Source organism: Cricetulus griseus, chromosome 7 (genome assembly GCF_003668045.3).
Source record: "Cricetulus griseus strain 17A/GY chromosome 7, alternate assembly CriGri-PICRH-1.0, whole genome shotgun sequence".
In the NCBI taxonomy this organism is placed as follows: Eukaryota; Metazoa; Chordata; class Mammalia; order Rodentia; family Cricetidae; genus Cricetulus; species Cricetulus griseus.
Genome location: NC_048600.1, coordinates 85,138,075 through 85,158,625, shown reverse-complemented (window position 1 = coordinate 85,158,625; position 20,551 = coordinate 85,138,075). Strand labels below are relative to the sequence as shown.

General features: G+C 42.7%; 1 pseudogene; it reads left to right on the top strand.

Annotated features, from left to right (window-relative positions):
* Window positions 1-20,551, top strand: part of LOC100758714 — a 52,348-nt pseudogene that overhangs the window by 24,054 nt on the left and 7,743 nt on the right.

The following is a 20,551-nucleotide window of genomic DNA, read 5'->3' as shown; positions in this document are numbered from 1 at the left end:
ATCTAAAATTATGGATTATATACATAATATATGACATATGAATCACATATGACAGAAAGGTATAGCAGTTGTCTCTCTGGGCATGATTACCTCACTAAGTAGGATATGTTTCTGTCCATTTTCTGTGGATTTTTATTGTCCTTTTCTTGTTTCTATGTGTACATGTATATTATGCACATGGGTGTGTGCATACTTGAATGCTGGGGCATACATATATGGGGGCTATACTGTGTGTGCTTGTGTGCACTCTAAATTGATATCTGGAATCTTCCTCAGTTGCTCTCATATTCCTTGAAGCAGAGGCTCTCATCCATTCCCAGAGCTTGTCCATAAAGCAAGTCTAGCTAACCACCCTGCTCTGTGGATCCCATGACTCAACTTTCTGAGCAGGGAATAGCAGGAGCCACAATGCAAATGGAGCATGTACAGGCATTCTTGGAATCCAAATCTAGTCCACATGTGGTTTTGTCAAACTCATTAATTTCCTGCCCCAGATGCTTTAAAGTGTGACAAATCTGAAGAGGATTTGGATGTGTGCATTGTAACAGATACATCCTGGGTGGAAGATCATTGACAAGGAAGAGCTGAGCCCTCTCTTGGCACCTGGGGAAGACATGGCCTGAGCCAGGCAGACCTTGGTCACAGATATGAGTGGGCAGCCTACTGCACTCAGGAGATGTTAGATGTTGTCCTACAGAAGACAATGAGAGCAGATCTATAAATCCTGATTTCAGAGACAATTTGGCCCCTGAAGCCAGTCTCTTAAGGGCTAATTCTATGAACAGATGCCACAATCTGTGCTCTCAACAAATTTTCTCCAGAACCTTGTCCAAGGCAGTACAGGCAGTTATGTTGTACTTATGTTGTACTATGTTGTATAAATATCTGAAGTGTGAATGAACATCGTGCAGCATTATTATTATTATTATTATTATTATTATTATTAGACAAATGAAGACTTGAACTAGATTCTTCTACTCTAAGCTCCCATTCTTTGCACTGTACAGTTCAGAATATCCTGATACCCACAGCCAGTATGTTGTACAGCTTAGACAGATGCCTAAATTTATCCAGCTCTTGAAGGGTGGAAGGAAGAGACTAAGGAAAAAAGAATGAAAGAACAACAAGCACTAATGAGTTCACTTAAGCTCCATCTTTCTTCCTTAATTCATGATTTTTTTTCAGAAATATGTCACAATGAAGGAAGAGAGAATCTTTATGACACTGAGTCCTGGAAAATTAAGGATTCCCTGCAGAATTTCACACAACTATTACTTTTACCAAAACCTTGCCCAAGAGGCTGGAAGACCTTGACCAGAAAAAGCTTGCATGAAACTAAAGGAGAAGAGAGAAGATATATTATTGAGATTCAAGACTTATTTAATCCAAACCCAGATACCCAGGAAGAACCTCAGTTAGTTATATTAGAGGGAGCTGCTGGAATTGGGAAGTCAACACTGGCCAGGCAGGTGAGGAGAGCATGGGGGGAAGGCCAGCTCTACAGGGATCGCTTCCAGCATGTCTTCTACCTCAGCTGCAGAGAGCTGGACCAGTGCAAGCAACTGAGTCTGGCTGAACTCATAGCCAAAGACCAGGCAGTGCCCACAGCTCCCATCAGGCAGATCCTATCTCATCCTGAGAAGCTGCTCTTCATCCTGGATGGCATAGATGAGCCAGCGTGGGTCTTGGAAGAGAAGAATCCTGAGCTCTGTCTGCACTGGAGCCAGCCACAGCCAGTGCACACACTACTGGGCAGTTTGCTGGGAAAATCTGTCCTGCCTGGGGCTTCCTTGTTGCTCACAGCTCGGACCACAGATCTGAAGAAGCTCGTTCCTTCTTTCAGGCAACCTTGTTTGGTAGAAGTCCTGGGTTTCTCCAAGTCTGGATGGAAGAAATATATCTATAAATATTTTGCAGAGCAAAGAGATGCCACTACAGTTTTTAGGTTGGTTGAAGCAAACCCAGTGCTCTCAGCACTGTGTCTGGTGCCCTGGGTGTCCTGGCTGGTCTGCACTTGCCTAAAGCAGCAGATGGAGCAGGGGAAAGACCTCTCACTGACCTCACAGACCACCACAACCCTCTGCCTGAAATACCTTTCCCTGACTCTTCCAGGTCTTGCCCTTAGGACATAGCTCAGAAGGCTCTGCTCACTGGCTGCTGAGGGGATCTGCAGAAGAAGGACCCTGTTCAGTGAGAGAGACCTTCAGATCCAAGGGTTAGATAATGATGTCATTACCACTTTCTTGAAGATAGGTGTCCTTCAGAAGCAGCCCAGTTCTCTGTGCTACAGCTTTACCCACTTGTGTCTCCAGGAGTTCTTTGCAGCAATGTCCTACAACTTCTGTTTTAATGAGAACACAAGTGATCATACAGAATTCTACAGTATTGTGCAAACACTGAAGAAAGGCTATGGAAGTCATGACCTTGCGGCACCTACTATGTGCTTTCTATTTGGTCTTTTAAGTGAAAAGGGAATGAGAAAAATGCAGAAGATCTTTGCCTGTAGGTTGCCTTGGGAGACAAAGTTGTACCTGTGGCAGTATATCCTGGAGGAAACCAACACCATCAATTAAATTCTCTGGATTTACTCCATTGTCTGTATGAGATGCAGGATGAGGAGGTCCTGAAAGAAGTGATGCATAATTATTAAGGAACAAGTGTGCATATACCAGTGGATATGGTACACCCAGTGTTCCAGACAGGAGTGAAGTACATGGTGGTCCAGACAGATGTGGACCTCATGGTGGTCACTTTCTGCATTAAGTTCTGCCGCCGTGTGAAGAGACTTCAGCTGAATGCAGGTGGACAACAGAGAAAAATCTCGAAGGCGCACAGGATAGTTCTGTGAGTATCTGTTGATCCCATGAGTACACATGTTCTAAGCATCAGCAGCACTCTTAGCTGGATCCAGGGCATCAGGATACAGGTCATCAGTGACATCTGACTGCTGAATCTGACCATCTTTCTCTACTTGCCTCTGTGTGCCTGACTATGCAAGGGACTATGAGCTTTTAAATCTTCCTAGGCCTCAGTGAGAACACCCACCTGCTCTGATTCAAATCTTCTTATCCTTCACAAGATTCAAATAGCCCATATTCACTGATCCTCTCTCTTAATGTGATTTCTCTCTGTGAACTCTCTCTGCTCATTCAGCTCCTGCAGGCACTTTCCCCTATCTTGCATGACAGTGACCTTGACCTGAGGTCTTCCCAAACATGAGCTCAGGTGGCATATGTATGAGCATCCCTATATTTTCCCTGGCCAAATGACTTCCCTGTATGTGTCAATGAAGGCAGCATGTCTCTGGCACTGAGCTTGAAGTCTTACTAACTTCTCTCCAATCTCAGCAGCAATGTAGACCTCCCCTTCCAAAAGCCCCTACCACTGTGCAGAAGTGGTTGCTTGGTATCAATGTGTCTCTCTACTGTCTAGATGACTCATTAAGAACTGACATTATATCAGGGTCTGCCAATCAATCACAAGAGAAAAAACACAGTTGCTGCCCTGAGGTTTTCAAAACTGGGTGAGGAAACAACCACTCTAATTACATAGGCCATGACTCTTGATATAAGCAGAAACAGACCAGTTATTCAGAATTGCAGACTTTGACACCAATCTGAACACAACAAGAGTTCATGTGGAAAATAAAAAACTTAAAAGTAGCAAAGTGAAGGTTAGAAAACAGGAAAAGGATGAGGAGAGGAGGGGAAAGGTGTCAAAGAGAACAAAAGGGATCAAACTGTGTCACACACATAGAGGAAGTTGTCTCAATGACTCTCATTTTATATCATTAGGATGGACTAATAATAAAAACATACTGGATACAGAAAAGTGAGGCTATACCAATCATCAAAACAAAAATTTATGTCAACCAGAATTCCATTCCTCAGCTTGGACAGCATTAAGAATTGGGGTAGCTGAGCTTGGTCAAGCACACCTGTCTTCCCAAACTCACAAGTGTGAGACAAGGAAGGAAGTCCCAGGCCAGCCTGAGCTACATAATGTGATGTGATTTCAAAATATCAGGGACTAAGGAGAGATTTTTATTATTGACTAATTTTCTTTTTCTGTGATAGAGCACCATGGACAACACAACTTATAGAAGAGTTTATTTTGGCTTATGGTCCAGAGAGATCAGGGTCCATCATGGCAGAGGGAAAGGATGAAACTGGAGCAGCAGCAGCTGAGAGCTCATTCTAGAACCACAGGCAGGAAGCAGAAAGAGTGCGCTGGAAATGGCTCCAGGCCTTGAAATCTTAAATCCTGTCCTCAGCGACTTATTTCCTCCCCCAAAAGCAAACCTCCTAAGCCTTCCCCCTAAGTGCCACCAATTGAGGACCAAGCATTCAAATGCCCATGACTAGGTGACATCTCATTCAAAACACCACACCTAATAAGCCCAAGACCCTAGGTTATACCCACAGCATGAAAGAAAAAATGCAATATGACCTTTAATCTTTTCTCTATGTATTTTAAATGGGAACACTTTGCCGCACAATCTCTGTTATCTTCTATTCACATTCATTTTCTTAATGATTCAAGGCTGTCTCCTCAGGTTACTAAAGGTCTAGTACAATATCTTTCTGAATAGCGTTCTGATATTGCCTCAGGAGAGTACCTTAGTAAATTGAATTATTTCCCTGTTCTTGGCCAGTATAAGTTTTTTCTAAGTGTCTACGGTTATAAAAAATGAGCATTGAAGGGTGTTGCAAGAAGAGTGGTCAGATATGGAACTTCAGAAGAACTCTGAGTATGAACAGAGACAGAGATAAGTTAGGGAAAGAAAAACAACAAACACCAGCATGCTTGAAATGGGCCATGGCCCTAGGAGCTTGGGGGCTACCCCGTGGGAGAGCATGAACCTTTGACTACTAGTGAGAAAGTGAAAGCAGGGAGTTCATCAAGGAGGCCATTTGACAGTAAGCAAACAGGCGTGGAAGCTCCCCAAAGTCAAAAAATCGCAAATGTCAGGTGAGTGGGTTTATATTGCTGTAAAGAGACACCATGACCATAGCAACTCTTTCAAAGCAAACATTTAATTGTAGTGCCTCATTTACAGTACAGAGGCTCAGTCCATTATCAAAATGGTAGGACAAGGCAGTGTGCAGGAAGACATGGTACTGGAGAGGTAGCTGCTACATGTTGCTATGCAGGCAACTAGAAGTTGACTGTCTCACTGGGCATGGCTTGAGCACATATGAGACCTCAAAGCCTGCCTCCCCAGTGACACACTTCTACTCAACAAGACCATATCTACTCAACAAGACTACAGCTAATAATATTGCCATTCCCTTTGGGGGCCATTTTCTTTCAAACTACCACAGTGAGCAACAAGTGTGGGGTTCATAATGGTTCCTCATGTTCTTTGAATAGTACAATTTGAAGTTCCACTTTCAGTCAGTGTTAAAATTAACCATTCATCAAAATCTGCCATTCCTTAGGGGGCTGAGAGAGTAGAGTCATGGTAGAAATCCTGATGCTCTTTCAGAGTGTGTGCATCCTTTCCTAGAATCCGCATCAGCTGGATCACAGCCACCTTTATCTGATGCCCTGCTTCAAGTGTTTCTTCAGGTTTCTGCATGCATAGAGTGCAAACAGACAAGCAGGCATACAAACATACACTGTTTTAGTTAGCACTTTTATTGCTGTGAAGAGACACCATGACCACAGAAACTCTATAAGGAAAACATTTAGTTGAAATGGCTTGCTCTTATACTTTCAGAGAGTCGGTATATTATCATCATGGTGGAAAGCACGGCATTGTGAAGACAGATGTGGTGCTGGTTACATCTTGATGTGCAGGCCACAGGAAGTCCACAGACATCCGGAGCAAAAGAGACCTCCAAGCCAGCCCACATGTTGAAACACTTCCTCTAACAATGCTGAAACCACTCCAACAAAGCCACACCTCCTAATAGTGCCACTCCCTAGGCTATGGGCACCAGTTACATTCGAATTACTACATACACACAGAGTAAAAAGTAAATAAAATGTTTTAAAAACACCATCCTTACCTGGGTGTTGGTGGCACATGCCTTTAATCCCAGCACTCGGAAGACAGAGGCAGGTGGATATCTGTGAGTTCAAGGCCAGCCTGGTCTCCAGAGTGAGTTCCAGGATAGCTTCCAAAACAATACAGAGAAAACCTGTCTCAGAAAACAAACAAGCAAACAAAAAACCACAACAACACTGTCCTTCAAAGTTTACTATTTGTTTTCCTTGGCATTCTTTAGTTTTGTAAAATTAAAAGAAAACATCCTATACTTTCTGTTTCAGTCAGAGTTGGTCATCTCTATTCTCAGTTTTGGGAACTTGTGGTTGTATTTTGAATATGTTACACTGTTTTGTTTATAGTGTTAGGGAACAAACGTTGCACACACCAGACTCAAAGCTACTCCCAACCCCTTGTAGTTTGCAGCTTAGGCTGATTTAAAATTCACTGTCCTCCTGACTTTATGTGCTTGTTTTCTAGCATTAAAGGAATCCCTTACCACGCAGGGCAATATATCTCTCTCTCTCTCTCTCTCTCTCTCTCTCTCTCTCTCTCTCTCTCTCTCTCTCTCTCTCTCGCTCTCTCGCTCTCTCGCTCTCTCTCGCTCTCGCTCTCTCCATCTTTCTCCCCCTTCCTTTCTCTCTCTGTGTGTATCTTACTCTGTCAATTTATCTCTGCCTATCATGATCTGTCTGTATGTATATCTGACTCTTCCTCTATCTATCTATCTATTTTTCTATCTGTCTCTCATAAACAAACACATCAGTAGTATTTATGACCATGCTCAACACCCACCACAGAGTCACTCTCAACTAACTCTCCTGAGCTCTCTTCCCATTTCCCCTTTTCAGTTTTCCTCTATTAGATGCCAGAATTCTGTTCCAAAGGGAATCAGACATATTCATATAAAAATGAAGAGGCTGTCTGAATTATGAGGCTCCTTTATTATATCAGACTATTGCTGGGTACTGTAGATTAAAAAGAAAAGACGTGGGACACCTACACTGAGTCAGAAACAGACACACAAAATGAATACACAGCAGGCTACATTAAGGATGTAGATGAGGAACCCCCCAGAGAAGAGGATCTAGATGTTGGAGCAAAGGCGCATGCAGAAGCTGGTGAGTCCTGAGGATGGCATATGGAAGCCTGATGCTCAGGCAGACAAGAATAAAAATGCTAGTCTGCTGTGTGGGGCTGTGCACCTCAGACCATTCACACGTGAGTCACATCCCTCATACCATCTCTCCCTCTCTCTCTCCTCAGGTCCAGATGGACCCCAATAACTAATGCCACTTGGCAGGTTCTCTTCTCCATGCTTGAATTCACAGAAAGCCTGAAGGAGCTGGACCTAAGTGGAAACCCACTGAGCAACTCTGCACTGCAGAGTCTTTGTAGGACCCTGAGATGCCCTGGATGCCACATAAAGACATTGTGGTGAGTCTGTCCTGGATTGTCCCTGGAAGCAGACATGGATGGCAAGAGAAGAAAGGCAAAAGTCAGGTCTGGGATAAGGCTTATTGTTCATCACATATTCACCAAACCCTTTTGACCATAACCGTGGCAGACTTGATAAACAAATGGATTCTGCTCTTGGGGCTCATGAGAGCTGACATTCATCAAGGAGCCCCATAAGCTATTGGTAACTATAGGCCCATGAGGTCTCTAGGAGAGCAGACTTCCTGAGGAAGTGGCTACAGGAGAACTGAAGAACACAAAGGAAGAGGCTTAATGAAGCAAGAGGGGAGAAAGCTCCAGACCCAGGGAATGGCATCTCCCCATTCCCCCCTGTTCCCTGCCCTTGTAACCAGCCTTCTACTCTGTTTCTATGAACGCCATCTTTACTAATATTACACATGATGAATGAGATCATTCACTATTCTATGGCTAGTGAATGTTACATCAGATGGCTCTTGAAATAGACCAGTGATCTGTCCTGAGCCTTATGGAGCTTTGCAATGGCCAGTGGCCACAGAGCAGTGGTCCCCATGCTGTACTCCACTGCTCCTACTGCTCGACTATTGGAAGCATGGGATTATCCACCCAGACTAGAAAAGGCACTCCAGAGAGATAAGCACTGCTAACACAGAAAGGGAGACCTGAGCTCAGTTCTCAAGAGCAGTGTAGAGAGACACCTGTAGCCAGCCCTTTGGAGGCATGGTTACAGTGTCTCCCTACTTGTCACTAAGGATAATGTGCACCTAGTTAGGGATAGCTTCCTATTGCTTATGATTGGGATTGGAAGGAGGTGTTCAGGCTTAGACACCTCTTTCAGATGACTTTAGGGTTTAGTTAAAATAGATATAGTTAGGATGTGACATAAGCAGATTTTTGTATCTTCTTGTATTTCACCTTTATGATTGTTAATTTTGGATACTTTACACTGTTAAGTTTTAATCCTCTTTTAGACTAAAAGGGGAATTATAGGGAGATACTGTAACCATGCCTCTGAAGGGGTGGCTACAGGTGTGCCCGACCATGACGATCAGGGTGACGTGGTAGGGTTTTAAAGGGACATACAAGGCACTTGGAAGCTCTCTTGCCTTGCTGCTTTGGCACGCTCTGGCTTGCTATTGGTTGTCATTTATCTATTAAAAGTTATCCTAACCTTACGGACTACGCATCAGTTATTAACCAGGATAGCAGTGAGCCCTTGAGAAGCTGATGGTGAGCATCTCCCATGCAGGCTTCTCAACTGTGGCCTCACAGCCAGACACTGTGAGGACCTGACCTCAGTGCTCTGGGCCAGCTCCAGTGACTGAGCTCGACCTGCAGCTGAATGACCTGGGCGACCATGGGGTGAGGCTGCTGTGTGAGGGACTCAGGAATCCTGCCTGCAAACTCAGAATCCTACTGTAAGTGAGGCCATGGAATTCCCTCTGGGGAGGAGACAAGGGAAGGGACGCAGGTGTTTTACTAGATGACAAGACATAACAAAAGGGGACAGATAATGCATGAACAGCCTGACTCCTGACCAGCTGTGCCACTTACACCCGTAGACTTGGGTAAGTGGCTTTCTTCTCTAGAACTCAGTCTCCTCATCTATCAAATGGAATGTCGCAACCACCTCATGGATAGTAATGATACAACATGTACATACGTAAAAACAAAGATGATACCAGGTAGGTAGCTGGGCATTGTACAATCATTTGCATTAGCAAGGCTATTATCCTAACAGACTCCCAGGTTTGCCTTACTCCAGGACAGTGCTTCAAATATTTATTCATTCATGAATACACTATACATGCATTCACATTAGGCCCCTGTGTACCAAACCCTGGTCCAGGCCCTATGGATACAATCAACCACACGTGGCTTTGTCCTGCTGAAGATGTGTGGGAAGAGACAGACATATGTCACCTGTGAGCCGTGACTCAGTATTGCCGAAGGTTGTGGAGTCAACAGTGTGGTGAGAATGCAATGCTGTGAGAGGGCCTACTTTATTGAATGGCCCAGGAGGGCTTCTCCTAGGCCTGATGGAGAAATTGACCTTGGTTGGGCCAACCTGGAGACAGCAGCCCAGGCAAAGGCAGAGTTGGGGAAATCTCTGGAACAGAACGTGGCTGGAGCGTTTTGAGGTCCAAGATATTCACTACAGGAGCTTGATGTGGCCCTCTGTCCAGAATCCCTTTAGGATTATGGCCATGAACTCCAGCCACCGGAAATGCTGATGGCTACTGTGCTGCCCTGTGCCAACAAGAGTACCCTCATCTGTGACAGTTTTCCCTTCGTGGGAGTCTGTTTCCCGTGATTGACCTGTGGAGGGGGTTATAAATGGCCAGCCCTCTTTTCAGATCTGAAAACATCCAAAGTTCCTTATCCTGATCAGCTCTCTCTGCACTGTGACAAAGCCCCACCTAGACTGTACTATGGACACATCTGCCTTTGCTCAGCCTTCTGCTCTTCATCCTTTATCCTGGTTTTGGCTCAAGAATAAGCCTAATAAGGCTGCTCACAGACAGCTCCATCTACAGACAACAGAGTCCAAAATCCTGGACCCGGAGGCCTCATGATCCTGTGGAGGATCCCAGAATAAGCAGCCCCCTCTTGTGCTTGCAGGCTGGACCAAGCCCCTCTCAGTGACCAGGTGATGATGGAGCTCAGGACCCTGGAGAAAGACAATCCAATGCTGCTCATCTCCAGCATATGGTAAGTGGTGGACACAGAATTCCTACTGATAAATCTTGGCCCTATATGGCTGGTTCACATATGAGGGGTGGGAAAAGATTCCTGGGGTGATGGGAAAGACACACAGAGCCAGGAAGAAACCAGAAACAACAGCAACCAAAATAAGGAAGGGCTCTGTGTATTGGGGGATTGTATTTTTTATTTAGAAAAATATAGTCACATATCATACATAAGTTCCACCATCTGAAAAAAAAATAGAAAATGTGAATTAGAAGTACTAGGGGCACACCAAGTGTGACAATGGTAGCCACCAAGAAACCCAAACCATGGGAACAATGAAAGCAGAAACCACACTTAAGAAAGACACAAAAAAGGCTCTTAGAGAGCTTAAACCACTATGGGTATCACTGTCCCAACTCTAGTGTTCAGACACATCCATATACACAGGATTATGTGCATGCCACCCACAGAAACACACACACACACACACACACACACACACACACACACACACACACACACAAAGCCTCAGGACAGGAGAGTTATTTTCCAACTCTAGAGGCTGTGCTGAAGCCCCATGTTATCTCAGATTAGTCAAATTCAGTTCATGACCATGAATTCCTTTTGCCCTCAACTTCCTATCTGTCATGCCACACATGAAACCAAGGGTTCTATAGACATAGGATGGCCACCCATCCATTGATTGAACATTTATACAGGACCCACTGTGCATCATACACTATTTTTGGGTTTGAGGGAACATCAATGAAGAAGGCATTCATGGCCCATCATTTGGTATCTCTACCCACTTTTTATGGTCAGCTACTATGCAGAAAATGGGCTAGAAGAGACCAAATCAGGATCAGGGATACCTGTGAGAGGATGCAGCAGTGGTTCAAAGTAAAGCCTGCTCCATCCTGGGACATGGATGGAGGCTACAGAGGGGAGAGTACAGAACAGAAAGGAGAGAGATTTAGACAGTCCTGTCTAGATGATTAGTATCCAGGGTGAGCGCTTATTAAGTTATTTTGCACAGCTATAACTCAATGCCTGACACTGCACATTAAAAGAATTGAGATTATTTCTTGTAATTCTGATTACAAGGAGGGCCAAAGGCATGGGCCCTGCACCTAGAGAAGCTCTTCTTCCTGTACCATGTGATTGTGAAGCTGGGAAGGGTGAGAGCAAGAAGCCAAGCTGGCTTTAGTGACAAGTCCCATCAGGTCACAGGAATCTACTCCTCTGGTGATGACATTAATACCTTCATGAAGGCAGAGCACTCATGACTTCATTGTGTCTTATTCTGCAGCCTATCAGCACTGTGATATTGGAGATTAACTTTCTAATGAATAAACATTGGGGAACGCATTCAAATTAAAGCAAAGGAGGGGTTGAGATGAACTTGTTCAGGCAGCAATGATGCCCAGAAGGATGGGGGACTTCATAGAGTTCTGTCCCAGGGAAGCATCATGGGATTGAGTTCAAATTCAGATGAGCTGAATTTTATGTGGGGATGTCATGTACACAGCCCTAATTTCCCTAGTTTTTCCTGACACCTGAGGAAAAGAGCATCTTTGTGTGTAGGAATCCAAGTGTGATGGACCCTACTAAGAAAACGGATAGAGAAGAAATGGGTGAGTACCTGACCTCATTCAAGCAGCAGAGACTACAGTTGGGTATGTGAAGGGTTTAGAACCAGAGCATCATGATTGGCAGATGAGTGTAATCTGTGGGAGGAGGTCATCATTTCTTTGTTGTTTAATTTAATTTAATTTTAGAATTAAACCGCATGTAATATATTTACATCATTTTAAGCCATAAGTCTACAATAACAACTCCTGTATCCCACCAACAAACTCTATCTTAAATTCATGACCTGTTCCTAAATATTATTGCTAAATACATGTGATATATATATATATATATATATATATATATATATATATATGTAAATCCTGATGAGTGTGTGTGTGTGTGTAGATCCTGATGAGTTAATTTAGTATTGGATATATATATATATATATATATATATATATATATATATATGTTTCTTGTTGACCACTTGTGACTAGATAACCTCACAGGAGTCTCTTCTCAGGAAGACTGATTTCATTCCTCTTCTACCACCTATTAATTGCCTATAACTCTTCATTTATCAGATCTCCCCCATCGACATTAGCATGTTAACTAGTGCTGTCATTGTGCAGATCTTGCTGAGGCAGAAATATTGTTGAGATTTTATTGGTGCAACATCCCTGTCATATAACAAAGCATTATCTGTAACTGAATTTCTAGAAATAGCCATTATTTTAACCCTCTATCTCTGATATGGAACAGTACAGACTCTCCAATAAGAGCACCACCCCCTGCATGACTTTCCACAACATGAATCCAGTGAGAAAACTGTTTCCTTTTTCCCAGGCTTGTCGGCTGCTGAAACCCCTTTCTCAAGTTTATGGTTTTCATCAGACTCTGTACCATGGTTGCTTGTCTCTTACTGGGAGCTATGCCCTGGGACTCACTTCTCTATCTCTGCTCGTCCATCTTTTGAGTTACGGTCTTGTCTTAACATACTCACTTGAGACATGCTAGGAGAATCAACACTTATGGACTTATTAGAAAGGGGTGGTTAAACATATGAAAATGTGTCAATATAATCCACCATATAAACAAACTGAAAGAAAAAATCACATGGTCATGTCATAGATGCTGAGAAAGCCTTTGACAAAAATCAACAACCTTCATGATAAAAGTGTTGGAGAGATTAGGGATGCAAGGAACATACCCAAATGTAATAAAGGGAATTTACCACAAAGTGACAGCCAACAACAAATTAAGTGGAAGAAGCTCAAAGTGATTCCACTAAAATCAGCAACAAGACAAGGCTGTCCACTTTCTTCATACCTACTTACTATAGTATTCAAAGTTATAGCTAGAGCAATAAGAAAACAAAAGGAGATCAGGCGACACAAACTGGAAAGACGTCAAACTTTCAGTATTTGTAGATGATATGATAGTATACATAAGTAACGACAAGAATTTACCAGGGAACTTATGCAGCCGATAACTACCTTCAGTAATGTGGCAAATTACAAAATTAACTAAAAAAAAGCAGTATCCCTCCTATATACAAATGATTAAGAGGCTGAGAAAGAAATCAGAGAAACACCACACTTTATAATAGCCACAAATAATATTAAAATATCGTGGGGTAACTATAATCAAACAAATGAAAGACATGTATGACAAGAACTTAAAGTTTAAAGAAAGAAATTGAAGAATATATCAGAAAATGGAAAAATCTTCCATGATCTTGAATAGGTAGAATCAACACATCAAAAATGGCAATCTTGCATAAAACAATCGACATATTCAATGCAATTCCCATCAAAATCCCAACATAACTCTTCACAGACCTTGTAAGAACAATACTCAATTTTATATGGAAGAACAAAAGACCCAGAATAGATAAAACAATCCTGTATAATAAAGGAACTTCTGGGGACAACACCATCCCTGACTTCAAGCTCTATTATAGAGCCATAGTAATAAAAACAGCTTGCAATTGACATAAAAGCAGACACATGAACCAATAGAATCAATTAAAGACCCTGATGTTAATCCACACACCTATGAATAACTGATTTTTGACAAAGAAGCCGAAAGTGTACAATGAAACAAGAAATCATCTTCAACAAACAGTGCTGACATAACTGTATATCAACGTGCAGAAGATAGAAAATAGATTCATATCTATCACCATGCACAAAATTCAAGTCCAAGTGGATCAAAGACCTCAACATAAATCCAAGTACACTGAACCTGATAGAAGAGAAACTGGGAGGTAGCCTTGAACACACTGGCACAGAAGACCACTTCCCAAATATAACACCAGCAGCACAGACACTGACAGCAACAATTAATAAATGTGACCTCCTAAACTGAAAAGCTTCTGTAAGGCAAAGGACACAATAAAACAAAATGACAACTTACAAAATAGAAAAAGATCTTCACCAACCACATATCTGACATAGGGCTGATCTCCAAAATATATAAAGAACTCAAAAACTAGATGTCAAAATTTCAAATAATCCAATTATAAAGTGTGTACAGATATAAACAGAGAATTCTCAACAGAAGAATCTCAAATGGCCAAAAGACATTTAAGGAATTGCTTGACATCCTTAGTCATCAGAGATATGCAAATAAAAACAACTCTGAGATGCCATCTTATACCTGTCAGAATGGCTAAGATAAAAAATACCAATGGCAGCCTATGTTGGATAGGATGTAGAGTAAGGGGAACATGCCTCCATTGATGGTGGGAATGCAAACTTATACAACCATTTTCAAAATCAGGATGATAGTTTATCTGAAAATTGGGAATCAATCTACCTCAAGACCCAGCATTACCACTCTTGGGCTTATACCCAAAAGATGCTCAATTGTACCACAAGGACACTTACACAACTATGTTCATAGCAGCATTATTAATAACCAGAACCTGGAAACAATCTAAATGCCCCTCAATTATATAATGAATAAGGAAAATACGTTATATTTTCACCATGGAGTATTAGCTGTAAAAACAATCAACTCATGTAATTTGCAGGCATATTAATGGAAATAGAAAAAAAAATAATTCTGAGTGTGGTAACCCAAAAGCAGAAAGACAAACACATTGTGTATTCATTCATAAATGGATACAAGATGTAAAGCAAAGAATAACCAGACCATAATCCACAGCTCCAGAGAAGCTGGGTAACAAGGAGGTCCCTAAGAGGGAAACATGGATCACCCTGAAAAGGGGAAATAAATGAAATCTACTGAGTAAATTCTGGGCTGGGGCAGTAAAGGTGAGGGGATGGGGGTTAAAAACATGAGGGAACAAGATGATGGTGTTGGTGGAGAGATAGGTGGGAGAGCAAGGAAAGAGATAAAGGGAGCCATTAAGGGGCTAGGAAGAAACCTGATGCTAGGGAAATTCCCAGGAATCCACAAGGATGACCCCAGCTAAGACCCTCATCAATAGTAGAGAGGGTGCCTGAACTGTCCTTCCCTTTTAATCAGATTGATGACTACCCTGTCATCATAGAACCTTCATCCAGTAACTGATGGAAGCAGATGTAGATATCCACAAAGCACCGGGACAAGCTAAGGGAGTCCAGTTGAAGAGAGGGAGGAGGGAATTATATGAGTAAGTGAAGATCAAGATCATGATGGGAAATACACAGAGAAAGCTGACCCAAACTTATGGGAGACCTCGACACTAGACTGACAGCTGAGAAGTCTGCATAGGACCAAACCCAAGCCCTTTGCGTGTGGGCAACAGTTTTGTAAACTGGTCAGTGTGTGGAACCAGGATATATCCCTAGTGCATGAGTTGGCTGCTTGGAACCCATTCTATATGGTGGAATGCCTTGCTCAGCCTTGATGGAGGGAAAGGGGTGGTGCTTAGTCCTGCCTCAACTGAATGTAACATGCTTTGTTGACTCACCATGAGAGGCCTTACCCTTTCTGAGGAGTGGATAAAGGTAAGTTGGGGAGAGGTAGGGAGAGGAGGAGGAGACAAGGGAAGGGGAACTATGGTTGATATGTAAAATGAAGAAATAAAATTTAAAAAAGAAAACACATGAGCTGGTGTGGAAGCAGGTATTATGCTGGGCTGGTGGTCAAAAAGAAGGGTAGAAAGACAAAACTCTATAGATAGAGTAGAGATAGATAGATAGATAGATAGATAGATAGATAGATAGATAGATAGACAGATATGAAAATCATGCCTGTAGTCTGAAGAACAGTGATAAAACCTGCAGATGTACCTCCTGCTAAAGCCTAGACTGGAAAACCTGGAAACAAGTTCAGCCATGGTCCACTACTGAAGAAAGCTAGGGAGACGAGTCTCTTTAGAGAAACGTGCTCACAACTTACACCACTAAAGACTCTCCATCCATCTTCACCTAACTCTCCAGGACACAAGCACACAGAACCATTGGGGACTGAAGATGACTTCTGGGGCCTTACAGGGCCTGTGGCTACTGAGGTGATTGACAAAGAGAGAAACCTGTACCGGTGAGTGAGCTCTGCCTGGAAAACATGACTTTCCCCAGCACACACCTAGTCTCTACCGTGTCTCCTCCTTTCCTCACCAATGCAGGTGTCAAGGCCAGGACTGAAATAAGAAGTTTGGGTTGTTATAAAAATAGGGGTCTTTTTCATGAAATTTTCAAACATTTACAAAACTGGAGAGCACAAGATCTTCCCTGTCCAATTACGCACCTCCAGCAGCCATTCTTCCAAGTTTGTTTCAACTACTCACATTCCTCCCTTGTCATCACTATCACAGTATTCTGAGTGCAGGACATCAGGTGTTTTCACCCACAAACATTTCACTATGCCTGCCCCGTAATTAAGACAGGACCTTGTCTGCCATGACCAGATCACCATTACCATTACCACATCAACAGACCTGACATTAGTCCTTCAAATCATCTATACAGTCTGTGCTTAACTTTCCTCATTACCTGAAATGGGGACTTTCTGCTGGTTATTTTAGTCATGGTGTAAACAGCATCTGTTCGCTCATAGCATTTGGTTTCTCCTGTCTCTTAGATTTCTTTTAAATCCCTATAAACTCAGCACTCCTGCTTCACTACCAACCACTGTGTGCCAAGAACCCACTAGGGTCAAGAACATGAGGATGCCCTGGCCTCCAAGAATTATAGTCCTAAGAATAATATATACACAGTTATTATATAAACAGTCATGGTGTCTTCCATAACCTGTTACCCTCTTCCAACACTGTCAGAGTCACTCTGTCAGCTGGAAAACTGACACTTGAACTTCCTTCAACAGAAACTGATACTTGTCCACCCATCTGTCAAGAAGCCTTGAGAAATTCACTGAAGATCTAGGTACAGCACTTTGTCAGGTCCAACGATTCATCACCTATATTATCAGATGAACTCTTATTTTTGTGAAATATACTTTAAGAATATTAACAGTAAAAACTGAAGATAAACCTCAGTAGTACGGCCCTTGCCTACTCTGCACAAGGTCCTAGCTTGATCCCCAGAAGTACACACACACACACACACACACACACACACACACACACACACACAAACACACCTATTTCATCATCCTCATCATCACAGGCGCTAACTGTTCCAGGTGTGTGGCACCTGTAGGTGTGCTCTGGATCACTCAGTACTCACAGGTCTATGAGATGGTGTTGTCGTTGCCTCCATGTACAGAAGAGAAAACAGATTTGGTGGTTAAGTGACTTAGTCAAGGATCCACATAGACACAGCAGAGGAACCAGAGCTCAGAGCCATCTGGCTAAAGTCTTTGGTGTCTCCATCCCTGGACTGGGGTCTGCACTCAGCAGAGGAGCAGAGCTGGCATTCACTGGTATCGTCCTGTCCTTCTTCTAGAGTTCAGTTTCCTGTGCCTGGTTCCTACCACTGTCCCAACACAGGACTCTGCTTTGTGGTGACATGGGCAGTGTCCATCGATATTGGATTCTGTACCTGGACCCAACACCTGGAAAAGACTCCCTTGAAGCACACTCACATAGTGGCTGGACCTTTGTTTGCCATCAAAGCTGAGCAGGGAGCTGTGGCTGCTGTGTACCTTCCTCACTTTGTAGCTCTTCCAGGTAACCAAGGGAAGCATAAGGAGCAGGGTGGTACTAATGGGAGGACTTGATAGGTCATATAGCAGACTGTAGGATGATGGTGATGAGGGAAGGTCTCATGGCTTCCTTAGTGATACAGAGTGGGCTATAGAGGTGATGCTGAGATGTTTTCTATACCTTCTTGTCTGATGTATATTCTTTGAAGCATGTGTTCCCCAGCATTAGGAATTTATTTCTGTTTTACCTAAAAGAGTTCTGTAAGTGGAAAGTGATGTCTCAGTAGCAATATTGATGTCTCAGTAGCAATATTGACTGCATTTATTAAGATCTTTTTATATACCAAAGCTCTCATGAAATCAGCAGGAAACCAAGAATAAACTGAGCAATGAGAAGAGTTTGTTGAAAATGATGACTAAGAAAACTATAAGGATCATTTGGTACCCCAGGTCTACCAATAGTGTCAGGCATTATACTGCTCTAGGATGAGAAATGACATCACCAGATACCATTGGGATACTTGAGTCAAAAAGAGGAGCTTCTTATGAAAGAGGGAGGGCTCATAAAATGTCCCAGCCTCAGTCATCTGTAAAAATATTTCCAGAAGTTATTTTCACAAATGCGATATTTCCAGAGAAAGATCTCTTAAAGAAAACCATTAGTACACCTCTCTCCATGCTGGTGGGGGCGGTGTTAAGAATTCAAGAGTAGGATATTTTGGACACTCAGGCTGCCTAAAAAGAGGAAAAGCAACAACAGCAAGGAACCAGAGGTTATACAACTGGCTACTGAGACTAACTTCCTCTCCTACTTCAAGGAGAACAGGAAAAAGCCCACCATAGATACCAGAAGTATCCAGCTCACAGGAGATGAAGATGATGTGTGTTCATGGTATAAAGGTGCTGAGCAGCCATAGAGGTGAGACATAACAGCTGAAGAAGTCATGAGAGGTGAAACAGAAACATGGGCTGCTCCAGCAGTTGAAGAACAATGAATAGAAAACAAGTTTAATCCTCTGGGTTAAAGATATTCATATTTAATGCAAGCACACAAGAAGAAGAAAATGAAGATGAAGAAGCCAAGCAGGACTCAGTTGTAAAATCTTACAAAACAAGTAAAATTAATAGTGACATCCACAAACACTCGAGGCCCTGAGCTCCTGACACTGACCCAGGAGCACTGCTCCCCAGATGGTGCCTTCCTAGTTTGTCTAATAAGGCCAACCCTGCAGCTCCACGCAGATTTCCGGGTCTCCCCAACAACACTTGCCCCAGTCACCACTCAAGCTTCTTCCCTGCAGGTCACTGCCTTTCCTGTTTCTCACTCCCACTATCAGATGAGGCAGTTGCCCCAGTGGAATATTTAAAGGAGATTATAATGTTACAGTGCAAGGAAGCAGCAATACATTTAGGAAGGACAGCCACAGGGCCAGATGGTGGCACAGACATGCAATTCCACAATTCAGGAGGCTAAAGCAGAATAAGTATGACTTACATCCACAAATTTGTAGTAGGACCCTTTGTTAAAACCCTAAAATGAGAATAGAAATGAAAGAATTTGGTAAGTCATCTTAAATGCCTCAGTAAAGTTCCAATATTAGCAAAGAAAATCAGGCACCACGTAGTCCCATCAGGTCTTAGGAAGGTAATGAATATCATTTACTCCTGCAAGAAGGGAGTCGGGCAGTTTCAAAGGTCTCTAAAACCTTTAATAATTCCAACAGTTTTAAAATCCATAAAGACCACCACTTATCTGAGATTTAAAGTGATGTCTTCAGTACAAGTTGCCTTTAAATGAATTTCGATCTTCACAAGGTGATCTTAGGAAGAGTGATGCTGATCTCCAACAACTGCAGCTGATTTTTTGAATCAGGGTGAATGTTTACTGTCTTAAATGTCTTCCTACCAAATTAATCTTTCAATTGAACTTCAATCACATTCAGGGCATGTACTCAATGAAAGCAGATTCTTAGGCAAACTGTCACAGGAATGGATCCTTTTACAGTTCCCAATAGAAACCTTGGTACTCTCTGAAACCTCATGAACAGTATTCGTGTCTGACCTCTTTCCACCAGAATGTCCCAATAGTCTTCTCAGCTTTTGTAGTCTGAAGTACCAAACTCTTGCACACTCTAGCCACAAAACACACCCAAATGCCTAAGAACCATATGATTAGGTTTAGTATAGAAATGACCCAACTGTTGGTGCCAATTTTCTAGGCAGTTTCATTTCTTGTAGCTCAACCAAAAATACCTGACCAAAGAAACTTAGAGAAAAGATTTATTTTGCCTCACATTTAAAAGAAATAGTTCATCCTACCCGGAAGTCTGAGAACATGGAGCTTGCAGTGCCTGGTACACTTGTGTCAACAGAGGGAGCAGAGAACAGTGAATGCTTGTGCTCCTGTGACGTTCTCCATATTACACAGTTCTGGAACCTAGTTCTTGGATTTCACAAAGGTAGGTCCTCCAAATCGACATTTCCTGATCACGATAATCTCCTTCTATCATGCCCTAAGGCCTGTAACCAAGGTGATTCTAGATTTTATCAACTCACATTTTATGTTAGCCAGTTCAGGGATCTATCCAGCTTTGTCTTCAGTGAACAAAAGTAGGTACCATCAGGTTGCTTTTATAACATCAAGCTCCAGCCTGAAACAAGCATATTAGTAGACACTGCCAACCCCAAGACACCAAGGCTGGTGATAGCAGCACCTCAGAAAACCTACTCATTCTCCAGTTTCTCAAGAATCCACTCCACTGTGAATGCTCTGCCAGCAGCTACCCAGAGCCACAGCCA